This window comes from Hemiscyllium ocellatum, chromosome 5 (genome assembly GCF_020745735.1).
Source record: "Hemiscyllium ocellatum isolate sHemOce1 chromosome 5, sHemOce1.pat.X.cur, whole genome shotgun sequence".
Classification (NCBI taxonomy): Eukaryota; Metazoa; Chordata; class Chondrichthyes; order Orectolobiformes; family Hemiscylliidae; genus Hemiscyllium; species Hemiscyllium ocellatum.
Window position 1 is genome coordinate 47500982 of NC_083405.1, and position 13805 is coordinate 47514786.

Here is a 13805-nt window from a genome sequence, read left to right on the forward strand (position 1 = left end):
TCTGTAATCTCCCTTCAGAATCTCAACCTTTTCCCTTCCTATGTCATTGGTTCGAATGTGGACAATGACCTCTTGCTGGCCCCTCTCCCTGTGAGAACATTCTGCACCCTCTCTGAGACATCCTTGATCCTGGCACTAGGGAAACAACACACCATACTGCTTTTTCTCTGCTGGCCACAGAAACGTCTGTCTGTACCTCGGACTACAGAATCCCCTAACACAATTGATCTCTTGGAAGCCGATGTATCTCTCGTTGCATTAGAGCTCAATACCAGAAACTTGGCTGTTCGTGCTACGTTCCTCTGAGAATCCATCACCCCCTACATCTTCCAAAACAGCATACCTGTTTGAAATGGGTATATCCACAAAAGACTCCAGCCCTAGGTGCCTATCTTACCCTTCCTGGGGTTAACCCATCCATGTGACTGTATCTGAGACTTTCCCCCTTTCCTATAACTGCCATCCATCACATACTGTTGACTGCTGATTGAGGCTGGTTTGAAGGTATTGGGCCAATGCAAGCATACAGAGTGATGCTAGGGTTGCAGAGTAGACTGTTTACTGAGTGAGGCTGGTAGAATGATAGGTGCAAAGAGTCGGCTGGATGAGGTGAGAATTATATGCCTTGATGGGGGAGTGGGGAGAAGGAGTGCACCAAAGAGGAGTCTGTGAGAACCCAATGGATACAAACGGGAGAAGGAGGGGAGGTGACAAGGGAAAAGTGGGTACTGCAGTCGCTGGAGATTAGATTCAAGACTATGGTACCTGGAAAAGCACAGCAGGTCAGGCAGCATCCGTGGAGCAGGAAAATCGATGTTTTGGGCAAAAGCACTTCATCAAGAGTGAAGCCTGTCATCATAGGAGTGCCCAGCTAACTGGGATCTAAAAATACTTGAAGCCACAGGTAATGAATTTCTTGCAATGAATGTTTCTTAATGAATTGCGCATCAATTATTTAATTAAAAACATTTTCCAATTGAAATACTGTAGTGCTTACAAAGTTTAATCTTTCCTTGTGTGTGGCTTTACATTTAATGGAGAGTGGATAATTATTGAGGATAATATCAAACTCTTTTAATTCTGCTTCTGCAAGGGCAAAAGCTCCTTTTCAGCAAAAATATAAAACATAATGTTACTACATGACTACACCTTAACTAATGAAGGGATTACTGAGAATTAAAATATCGTTCTGAAAATCAAGCTGTAGCATTTGAGAATTCTCAAGAAGAGTCCTTGAAGAAAAATAAAATTTATTCACAGTGGTCAGGTTTTTGTTCATGAAGTGTCAAGTGATGTCAGTCAGGTTCCTCACTTGCTATGCCTGGATACAGAGACAGTCAGAGAAGCTGCTGAAATCAGCAGAGAGTTGTCTGAATAGTTCTCCTCAGTGCTCTGGGTCTTGGAAACAAAGAATCCAATCTAACATCCGTTTAGCCCTCAACCCTCTGACAGGTTCATTCCTCCCCAGTTAACTTTATGCCAACTCAAACTATTACCAACATCGTCTGGCCCCTCATACTCTGCATGTCAACTTGTACCACTCTAACAATGTCCTGTGGGCCCTGCTATCCACCATATCAAAGCACGTTCCACTATCCACATCCCGTGAACTATTATCGTCCCTGTCATAACTCATGCCAACTAATGCACCCCATGCACCATCCTTTGCCTTTGCACCCTCCATCCCTCCTTGCCAATTCAGCTTGCATTCACCAGACCACTCGGGCCATACTGAGGATGGAATAAATGAAGTTCTAAGTGTTTATTTATAACTTACCTCTTTTTTTTAAAAAAAGAGTTTAGTTTATTAAAATTCATTCACTATATTTACATTCCTTCAACAACCCAATCCAGTATAAAAACAAGCATTTGTATTCATATCTCACATCAGAGATTTTGTAGTTGCTTATATCTATCAAGCAAACTCTGATCTAATGGCCTCCCAATGTGATAATGATAAGTCATGAAAACCTTCATGCACATAAATCCTGTACTGATAGCCTTTAGACTATGTCAATGTCAAATAGCAGACACTGATTATTTTTAAAGCTGCTTTTCTTAATTTAAAGTGTGAAATTTTAAATACCTTGACCGTTTAGTTCCAATAAACATAACCAGTATGGACATAAATATGCATAAACATTTATCAATCCCAAAGGCTACTTGATCCTTCCAAACAAGCGCTAACCTTTCCCACAGAGGTCACTGGACCAATTCAAATAGGGACCATATTCTTGTCCGTTTAGTTCATCACTTGAAAAATGTGAAGATGACAAGACATTTTGGACATGCAGATCATAAAACTTGGATCTATTTAAAGACAACTGCATTTCTCTTCTCATCTGTGCATCTGTGTGACCATGAAGTGTGTGCACATGCATGCGCACACACAGGCGAACATGAGGGTCAGTGAAGAAACAAAACTTTTTTCCCCAGTGTTCTCAAAGCTACTTCTCAATTTACATGTGCCACCTTTTGGTTTTCTGCAGCTCCTTTTTCATTCTTGCAAACCTATTTGTTTGGTGATGTAATTGGAACAAGACAAAAATCTTGTGTGGACATAAATTTGGACTGACACAGTCACAGAATGGAAAGAATTCATCAATATCTTCAATAATTATCAAGCATTTATTAAACATAAAGCCACAACACGAGCAAAGCCATTGATTTGCAAACCAATGGATTTAAATTGGCACAAAATAGCTGATCTTGGTTAACAGGTTTCTTTCCAAAAGAACTGACATACTTTTACATAAAAAAAGGTATAATTTTATTTCAGTCTTCACAGAATTGAGGGGTTGTGGCTGATGCATTTCCCACATATGCATTTAAAACTAATAATTTTGATAATTTCAATCAGGAAGTCAGTCCCCTTCTTTCTTCATCTCAGATCTTAAACTGAAACTTAAGTGTAACAAATAGTGCAGTGTTCATTACAGTAGAGTGGACTTCCTTTTCCCCATGTGGTAGTTCCTGAACTTTTGCAGCTTTAAACTAGAGATTTACAAAGAGTTTATTACTTCAGTGATTTAAAGTTTTCCTGACTTATAGTTAATCAGAGTCCAACAGCATGGAAACAGACCTTTTAGTCCAACTCATACATGTAGACCAGGTATCCTGAACTGAACTAGTCCCATTAAGGATAGGACTTTCTGCCTGTTGAGTCTGCAACATCAAAAATACACTACATCTACATTTGTCCAACTTACCAGTGCTAGACCCATAGTCTTGAATGTTATAAGATGTCAAGTGTGCAATCGCATACTACTCAAAGGTTGTGAGGTTTCCTGCCTCAACTACCCTCCTAGGCAGTGCCTATCAGATCCCTACCAAACTCTTGGTGAAAAAAGATTTCCTTCAAACTCCTCAAAACCTCCTTGTGTTTAACTGAATATTTCTTTACTGGCAGATTTCAAATTGTTCTGTGTTTCAGCATCCCTTTCTCCTCCTCAGATCCTCATCCTTTCCCTCTGCTCTTTTTGCAGCATCCTCTGCAATCTGCAACTTCCTCTTCTCCCTCTTCCTCCAAAAAAATCTTCTTGCAGCATTCTCCCACTACTGTATTGCAGTTGCCTCTCCACCCCTTTTGTAGATTCCATTTCCCCCAACTTCCTTTGCAACCTTCATTTGCCCCTCACCATTCGGTGCAATCATCTATACACCCATCGCCAAAAAGCATGGGCTCCTGTACTCCTGCAGAAGACCTGTTCCACAGAGCCTGAGAAATGCTTGGACCCAAGCCCACAGCAAGATTCCTGACCACTGTTCCTCTTACAGTGTCGGCCCACAGCCTTGTCAAATATCTGGGCCCAAGGACCCTGGCAAAAGCTGACTCCCAGCAAAAGGCATGGCCCATACCAAAAGACAGCTCCAACTCTTCTGAAGTTTCAGTCACTGCTGCCACTTACTTTCTGCTCCTTCAACCAGTCCAACTGATGGGCTCACTGCTGAGTTCATAGGGAGCAAGCATATGTTGAAGTGAACTTGTATTTAGAGAAGCAACTCCTCATTTATTATTTTCATTTCAACTAAGGCATCTTTTCTTCTCTCATTTGGATCCCCCATAGTTGAATTCTCCCTGGCTAGTAGGGTCTGTTTGCCCACCACTCCTGTGTATTTTGGGTGCTGGAGACAGGTTTGAGGGAAGGACTTCTGGAATTGATGCTGCAGTACCATTTTGGCTACAACTCCAGACACAGAGACACTCTCACTATGGTTTCAAGTCCTGCGTTCAATTAGATGAACTGAATTCCAGATTTCCCGATGCCTTATTGCTTGCCATATTGTGTAGACCAGCAACATCTTGGGTTCAAGCCTCATTTTGAATTTGATCTTAAGCTGGAATAGGGAAATGAAGTGTGTCCAAATTAGTAGTACTTTTCTTTGCCTGCTGGGAAATGATTGAGGCGTTTGGATGGGCCGCTGTCCAGTCATTTCTGCTGAAAAGTACACTTAGGTGGACGTCAGATAAAGATTGATTGAAGAGTCACTGGACTCGAAACATCAACTCTGCTTTCTTTCCAGAAATGCTGCTAGAGCTGAGTTTCTTTAGCAATTTCTGTTTTTGTGTCAGATAGGGATATATCTGTGCTTGAAGGTTTGACTAAGATTTGTAGCTCGGGTGCCAGTTGTTGTAGTTGTGGGTTGTTTGCTGAGCTGGGAAGTTGATTTGCAGATGTTTTGTCCCCGTCTAGGTGACATCTTCAGTGCTTTAGAGTCTCCTGTGAAGCACTGCTGTACTGTATTTTCAGGAATTTACTCGGTTCCATTGCTGTTGCTTTTGGGTGCCAGTACTGGTTGTTCATTGTAGTGGCTGGTATATTGTGTCTAGGTCTATGTCTAGAATTGCATGAAACACTGTAGAAGACAAACAAACAGACAACTAGCAATCCACATCCATGAACACCAACTCGCGACTAAACGCCATGACCGGCTGTCCCTAGTAGCCACACACCGCTGACAGGGAGCACACATTCGACTGTGACAACACAACGATCAGAGGACAGCTAGAGAACTTATAGAAATCCTGAAAGTGTTCAGAAAAGATTTACAAGAATATTGCCAGAGGTGGAGAATTTGAGCTATCAGGAGAGGTTGAATAGAGTGGGGCTGTTTTCCCTGGAGCATCAAAGGCTGAGAGGTGAACTTATAGAGGTTTATAAAATCATGAGAGGCATAGATAGGGTAAATAGACAAAGTCTCTTCCCTGGGGTGGGAGAGTCCAGAACTAGAGGGCATAGATTTGGGGTGAGAGAGGCAAGATATAAAGAGACCTAAGGGGCAACTGTTTCACGCAAAAGGTTGTATGTGTATGGAATGAGCTACCAGACGAAGTGGTGGAGGCTGGTACAATTGCAACATTTAAAAGGCATTTGAATGGGCATATGAATAGGAAGGGTTTGGAGAGATATGAGTAGGGTGCTCGCAGGAGGGACCAGATTGGGTTGGGATATCTGGTCAGCATGGACTAATTGGAACAAAGGGTCTGTTTCTGTGCTGTACATCTCGGTGAGTCTGTGACTGTATAAGCATAGCACTCATCCACAGACTCCACCAACAAGCACACAGACCTAGACCCAATATACCAGCCACTGCAATGAGAATCCAAAAGTATTAGGAATGGAACCAAATAAATTCCAGAAGAGACAGTGCTTCACAAGAGGTTCCAAAGTATTTGTGCTTGCTTGTGTTAACATCCATGGTCAAATAATTTAGTATTGGACATGAAATGTGGAATCCCAGCTGGAGAGCTACTAATAACTATGGAGATGTATGATATTAATTATGGGGGAATGTGGAGATTTGGGGGTGGGGGAGGTGAGGGTGGGGTGGGTGGGAGGAGTCTCAAATGTCTGCGGTGTCCTTTTTCCCCCAAAATAGCCATGTTTGTGACTATGTATTTCAGTGCGAAGGCAGGAAGAAAGGCTATGCATTGGCTGGGTCACTGAGCTTCTTGAACTTAGCGCCAGAAACATAATGCAGGCTGATCTACTGCCCTCCCATCTCTGTTAGTGTGGTTTCAAAATCAGCAGTTGGGAATCCATTTAGAAATTGCCCCTATGAATTTTCTTTCCCAGTAGCAAAAGCAGACGTTCTTTGCTCAGTGATTCTACATAAAATATTGCAGAAAGGATTAGCAGCTGAGAACATCATATTATTACAACTCAGGTAAATATTTTGAAACTGTTAGTGTTGCAGTGTTTTGTTTCACAATCATTTCTTTGCAAATAAGTGTTGTTTTGAAGAGACTTTTCATGCTTAGAGAAAAACACAGGCAAAAACTCTACCCTTTGTGTTGCTAGTAATTGATTTTTATTGAGTGTGAACTGCCATATTGAAGCTCTGTATTTTAATCACATGATTACTGGGTCCAGCCTAATAACAACAGCTTCCAAGAGCCTAATCAGGGACAAGCAAGGCAGGCTAGTGACATTTACTGTGCAATATTTATTTCTGTCCAACAGTGACGCAAAACCTACGTCATTATTTTGTAGTTTGTGTCCATTTTTTCTCCTGAGGAACATCTGGCGCATTAAACCAATACAACCAATTTGCATTATTTTCATGCATAACATTTACTGTTCTAGTTATCAAGTGGAAATGGATTTGGGTCCAGGAAGAGTAGTTGGCTCACTTGCTTATTATTTAATCTAACCAAAGTTAGCTTAGCCTGCTGCAAGACCTGGAGAAGAAGCTGAGAACTGTTGATTTTTTTAAATCTGCAATTAACATTCAATTTTGTCAATAAGCAAAAGAAGAAGACCCACTTCCCACAAAGTCCATCAGAGTTTTTTTTTCCAGATGTTGCAATTTGATTTTTTTTTTGTTAAGCCTGCACACTGCCAAATTACAGATCTGCTATTTATCATTGAATTTCAATGGCTCATTGAGGTGCATTCATTTAATGTTGTATCGCCTGGTGAGCATTAATTAGCGTACAAGTAGCCACGCCATTGCAGTTGGGAATTTGCGTGACAAATGAATGAGATTACAGTGCCACTGAATTGGAGTACAATGAGGCCTTGGCGTCCTTAGTATATTAACCCTACTTGGTTCTTAATTTCCTGTTGCTTAGTTACCTGTGGTAAGTGAACTTCTCTGCATAAATATCTCTATGCACCAGTCAGAGGTCAGATACTTGATTTCAGAGTCTGCTTTTAATTCGAACTTAATACGCAGGGTTTTTTAAAAAAATAACAGCTACTTTCCTTAGCTTAGTTAGTTGAGGAAAACAGCATGGGTTTAAGAACCAATTAGAGTTTATTTTCTTAGCACACACCTTACTATATTTTTTTTCAAATGTTAGCTATAATTATTATTTTGATACTCTAAAGCCAACTGTTAATTATTAGAAATTAGTGTTTCTCCTGACCTCTTGATTGCTGATGTGAGAATCGAAGGCTTGTTTCCAAACCTTTATTTTCACAAAGGAAATGTACGAGTTCAATCTTATTGGCCATATGCTCTGTTGCCTAGTAACCTGCAGACTTTGTTGGGGCTTAAGGTGATTGTTTTTCTTTTCCACAATATACACGAGCTGGCAGGAGATTAGTTTCAAATGTGTATATAGTTAGATTTTGTTTTTGAGCGGGAAATACAGAGAAGTTGCATCTATTTTTGGGTTTCACACAAGCGATTGTTTTAAATTTAGTAAACCGCAAGGTGTTGTTTGTCCTGTTTATAATGTGTACTTTGAATAAGTAAATATAATCAATAAAATATATTATGCTTATTAAACATGCAAAAGATTAAGTACATTGTTGTATCTGCCGGCAAACTCTCGGTTGATTATTAACCTCAATTGTTATTAAGCACACATTAACTGCAGGTAATCTGGTGAATGAGCAAGCCATTTTTTAAACTTTCACTGATGTTGCTTACAATCAATCATGATAAAATGTACCTAAGTGCTTGGCTGATGATATTTCTTTTTGGCTATCTTGCCCTCCACACAGCAGCAGCTGGGCTCCCACCAATTCTTGTCTTCAGTAACAGGGCTCAGGTTAAGAACTTGAGGTGTCATAGAAGGTTGAACATACAGCAACATTTGGGTGTGTGTGTTGTGCGATCATGATAATTCCTTCTGATGTCACAGCATTTTCAGAATTGATATTACAATAGAAAATAATATCTTTATTGTTAATTTTAATTTCCAGCTTTAAGGTTGAAAGGAAAATCATTATTGACACAGCAAACTGTTGTAACTGTAAAGCAAGTTAATTGTTCAGGCTTTTAAAATAGGAATATAAAAGAAATGCATTCTAAACAATAAAAGAAAAGCCTTCTACCTAATAGTAAAATATGGCTTTGGAATATCATATGCATCATGGACAATATGTAATTAATCTGAGATTGCATACTAATGTGGAACAGCTACTCCTCAGTGTCATGTCTTCAGATCTTTAATTGTTCTTCTGAGGTTCATTTCATGGATTATGTAGTCACAAGAAAGATTTATTCATCCAGTACTTGACACTGGAGATTTGCTTTGACAGCCTTAGCACAATTACATTACTCAAAAGAATTGATAGAATACCTAAGGATTTGAGGTATTAGAATTGAAATGCTTGTCTAGTAATAAGGATCTTCATAACTTTAATGGGTAGATGATTAGATGACATAATTTAGTTCGTGTGAACATTTTGTTTGAGTTGCAGCTCAGTTTATCTCTGTGCTTAGCTTTGTAAAGTTAAATATGATAGTGCGATAGGTTTATATATGTACAATTTTGGAGCTGATCTGCATTCTAAAATCAGAATCATGAATGAATCAGAAGATTAAGGATTCAAAAAACATCCAACATATGACTTTGAGCTCATAATTTAGGATGACACTAAGTCAACAATTAGAGCTGCTGTCTTTTGGCAATGAAAATAAAGCCTGGCTGCTTGTCCCCCTGGTTTTTATCAGGGATGGCTTAACAAGAGGTTGGATTTTAGTAGGGTCTTAAAAGAGAGAATGGAAGTGAGGGATGTTTGAGAGGGAACGCAAGAGTATGGTACCTTAAATGATGAAAGCTATATCTACTAGTGGTGTTAGACAGAAAAGCACAAAATGAAGTAAGGAATTGGAGAGCTCTGGGTGGAGAGGGAGGTGGTGTGGAGGGGCGTGTTGTAATGCTAAAGATGGTTAGAGATAGAATGGGCAAGATCACAAAGTTATTTCAAAATGCACTTACAATTTTTAAATTCAAGATGTGAGAAAACCAAGACTCAAGGTAGGTTAGTAATGACTGGTGGTGAATGTGTCCGAAAATGTTAATAATTTGATTGCATGAAGCACCATCAATTGTGCTGATCTCATGAATTTTTGGTCTGAGTAAAGTAGGTACCAATAAGGGACAGACCTGAGGCTAATGAACTCCTAGCAGTCTCTGTAGTAAAGTAGTCATATTCAAGTGATCTATAAAGTGTAGAAGTAATACATTGGAATTATTTTATTTATTCAACAAGACTCTTCTAGTTAGACCAAAAAAGGTGGCCATCCTTTGAAGTTTAGTATAGGTAAAGTGTGAGATCTTGCATTTTGGAAAGTCAAATCAAGCCTGGAGTTTCATGGAGAATGGTAGGGCCTGAAGAAGTGTAGTGGAACAGAGAGACCTTGGAGTTCAGGTCCACGGTTCTCTGAAACTGGAGTCACAGGTAGACAGGGCAGTGAAGAAGGCTTTTGGCACACTGGCCTTCATCAGTAAGGGCATTGTAGGGAAGTTATGTTGCAGTTTTACAGAATGTTGGTGAGGCCACACTTGGAGTATTGTGTTCAGTTTTGGCCACCTTGCTATAGAAAGGATGTTATTATTAAACTGGAAAGAGTGAAGAAGAAATTTACAAGGATGTTGTCGGTACTCGAGGGTCTGAGTTAGAGGGAGAGGTTTGATAAACTAGGACTTTTTTCTTTAGAGTGGACGTGACTGAGGAGTGATCTTATCGAAGTGCATAAAGTCATGCGAAGCATAGATGGAATGTGCTCTGTTTTTCCCAGTGTTGGGGAATCGAGGACTAGAGGGCATCAGTTTAAGGTGATAGTGAAAAGGATAAAAGGAAAACTGAGGGGCAACATTTTTACACAGAGGGTCATATGCATATGGAATGAGTTGTCAGTGGATGTAATCAAGGCAGGTACATTAACAGCATCTAAAAGGCATTTAGACAAGGATATGAAAGGTTAAGGAGGATATGGCCAAGTGCAGGGAAATGGGGTTAGCATTGATGAACATTTTGGTCGGCATGGACCAGTTTGGGCCAAATGGCCTTTCTCTGTGCTGTAGGACAGACTCTGTCCTCATTCATGCTACACCTCTTTGGGCTTGAGGGAGCCCTCATGTACAACAGTACTATGTTGCGAATTTACTAAGTGTTCTACAAAGTTAAGTCTAACAGTTCTTCTGTATGACTTGGGAGCATTTCAGGAAGAGACTGTGTCTGCATAAAGCTGAAAGTGTTTCACAGATCCTAGCTCTGCATTCCCTAATTCTGAGGATCTTAAAAATAAAAGCAACAAAATTTCTCTTTTCCAAGCACCATCAAATTCTAGAAATCCCAAATCATACATCTTATACAAGTGATAGCAGCATTAACAGTTGTTGATGTAGAGTCTCTATGTAATTCAGTCTGACACTTCAGCTTAATGCTGTATTGGCAGATATTTTGTCTTTCAGATGTGGCATTAAAATGAGGCTCCATCTGTCTGGTCAGATGGATATGAAATCAAAACATTCTGTGGTATCAATTCTTCGAGTAACCTGGCCAAATTGTTCCACGCCACCAAGACAGATTAACTGATGATTGATTTCATTGTTTGTGGAACTCTGCTCTGTGTATGTGAGCTGCCAAAATTGCTGATGAAACAGCAATGGTTTCACTTCAAAACGAGTTCAGCCTTATGAATTGCTTGGGGGCATCTTGAGACGTTCAAAGGCACACATAAATATGAAAGGTCATTCTTTTGAAAGACCAACTCCAAACATGACAAGGTTCCATCATATTATTTCATACTGAATAATTTGAAGTAACTCGCCACTTTACTATTGTAAAGTACCACAACACTAAACATTTAGGTTTTTATAGTAGGAAATCCAGGTTTTAGATAACAGTTTCTTTATCTGCCTCAGCATCCAGGGAAAAATAAGTTATGCCTTTGCAATGTTCACAGTTAGGGGAGGTACATTGCTATTATTTTAGATTAATATCTAAATGAGGGCTGGATTTGTGTAGCTGAGGTATTCTCACCCAACACTTTGTGAAATGACAGTAAACACCTGTCATTCCCTTGGGGTAAACCAGGTACTTAAGTACATACTGTCAGAAATTCCCCACGTTAGAGATCCAGATGGGCTGGCCAATCAGAGACTGGCTCAGTGCCAGCGGGAGTGTGGCAGTTTGGGCAAAGCATCCACCAACTAAGTGATTAGACTCCAGATGCATTTTTTTTCATTTCAAAAATATACTTTATTCATAAAATGTTTTGATGATCTGTACAATTGGTCATGCCATACATATGTAAACATTCCATTTCTTTGCATACAGAGACAGAGTAATCATTCATACATACAGGTCTGGATGATTACTATCCACATATTTAGCAGGGGGATGAGCGGAGCCCCCTCACTGCGTCGGCCCCTGTGCTTAGGCAGGCAGACGTTACACAGTGGTCTTTTCCCACCGCACTTTGGCGGCAGCTGCCCCAAGCTTCAGCGCGTCCCTCAACACATAATCCTGGACCTTGGAATGTGCCAGTCTGCAACACTCACTTGAGGTCAACTCCTTCAGCTGGAATATCAACAGGTTTTGGACCGTCCAGAGAGCGTCCTTCACCGAGTTGATGATCCTCCAGGCACAGATGATGTTCATCTTGGTGTGCGTCCCGGGGAACAAACTGTAGAGCACGGAGTCCCGCGTCACAGCGCTGCTCAGGATGAACCTCGACAAACACTACTGCATTCCTCTCCAGACTTCTTCTGCGTAGGCACATTCCAGAAGGAGGTGTGTGACAGTCTCATTCCCCCCCCGCAGCTGCTTCAAGGGCAGCGTGTGGTGAGGGAGAGAGTCTGGGTGTGCATAAAGGATCTCACAGGCAGAGCCCTCTCACCACCAGCCAAGCCATGTCGTGGTGCTTGTTGGAAAGTTCTGTCAGAACTTTGATAGTCTGCTCAGTGTACCGCTTGATAGAATCCACCCTCTCCTTTTCCCGAAGGGTCTCAAGGACACTACGTGCTGACCACTTCCTGATGAACTTGTGGTCAAAGGTGTTTTCCTTCATGAACATCTCCACGAAGGACAGGTGATATGGAACGGTCCAACTACTCGGGGTGTTCCACGGCAGCGAGGCCAGGCCTATCCTTCGCAACACTGGGGACAGGTAGAACCTCAGTACATAGTGATATTTGGTGTTTGCATACTGGGGATCCATGCACAGCTTGATGCAGCCACACACAAAGGTGGCCATCAGGGTGAGGGGGCATTGGGTGTGTTTTTTCCCCCGTTGCCCACATCTTTATACATCGAGTCCCTTCGGACCCGGTCCATCTTTGATCTCCATATAAATTGGAAGATGGCCCAGGTGTCTGCAGTGGCACAGGTTCTGGGAATAGGCCAGACCTGTGCCACGTATAACAGCAATGACAGTGCCTGGGTGGAAGAGCCATGCAACTCCAATTAAATCCCTGAGTCACTATTGAATATCATGGGCTAAGGGAATGTGGGTATAAATTAACTGATTAATGAGAGTCTAATTGACATCGCATCACCAGCAATTCAGAAATGCTGTTCAGCCCATTCTGTGCTCTGACTTGAATGGGGGAGGTTCTGCAGGTGACAGGGGTTTGAAATGATGATTCTCCCTTGATTGAATGAGCCAGTCACTATAATTCCTACTGCAAAAGACTGCATTAAATCCAGCTTGAAGCATGGCATCATTTTACATAAGCAATCTATTAAAAACTAATCAGTGGTGACTGTATTTGTTCCATCTCTTCACCCCAAGCAAAAGCGATACTGTGCATATCTAGTCTGACAATTGAGAGTGGTTTGTCATTAATGTTTTGTCCATAGGTGTACTCAGAAACAATGAGTTATTTGCTCTGACAATATCTCAAACAATTGGTGAATCCTTCCACCCACGTTTCTTCTCTGTCACAGTAGTCCAAGCATTTTTATTTTCCAGCCCCTCTTTACTTTGTTTGTGCCCAGAGATTTCCTTGTTACTATTTTCTTGCACCGCACACAATCCACAATTCAACAGCTGCCATTTCTTTTGAGCCGTCTTTCCAATCCTGCATTCAAGAAGTCTCCTCTTCTTCACTTGTTTCTGACTCTGTGCATTGCTGGCTTGGTCCTTTCTATCTTAGTTTTCTTAAATCTTTAGTTTATTTCTGAGTTTGTATTTACTTTAGAAGCTGAGGGAAGTTTTCAAGCAGTTTCTCATCATGACTTCCCCTCAGACAAGGTTAGATGCGTCGCTCAACATTTAGCTTTGCCTAACAGTTGTTTGGTGAAGCTCCAAATTCTATCGTCTTTCTGCACAAGAGAATGGATATGTAATGAAAAAAATAGAATATTCAATTCCTTAAAGTGTGTTCCTTAAGAATATAAGTTACTTTTACACTGTGTACCCATTGTCAATGTTCTTCCTTTCTGCCTTAATCTCCTTAATGACATACCTCATGCACAATTAAACTTGCTTTTAAAAAATAAACTATGTCTGTGAAACGCTGGTGCCCAGCCTAAATTTACCATATTTGGAGTACTCTACATGTACTTTGTTGATCAGTCATGTTCTGGCCATTTGGAGCCATATTGGCTGCTTAG

The 13805-nt window shown here is 40.8% G+C and overlaps 1 protein-coding gene across 2 annotated transcripts in view; it reads left to right on the forward strand.

Moving 5' to 3' along the window:
• Positions 1–13805, forward strand: part of dgkb (diacylglycerol kinase, beta) — a 729492-nt gene that overhangs the window by 234915 nt on the left and 480772 nt on the right. The window lies entirely within an intron of this gene.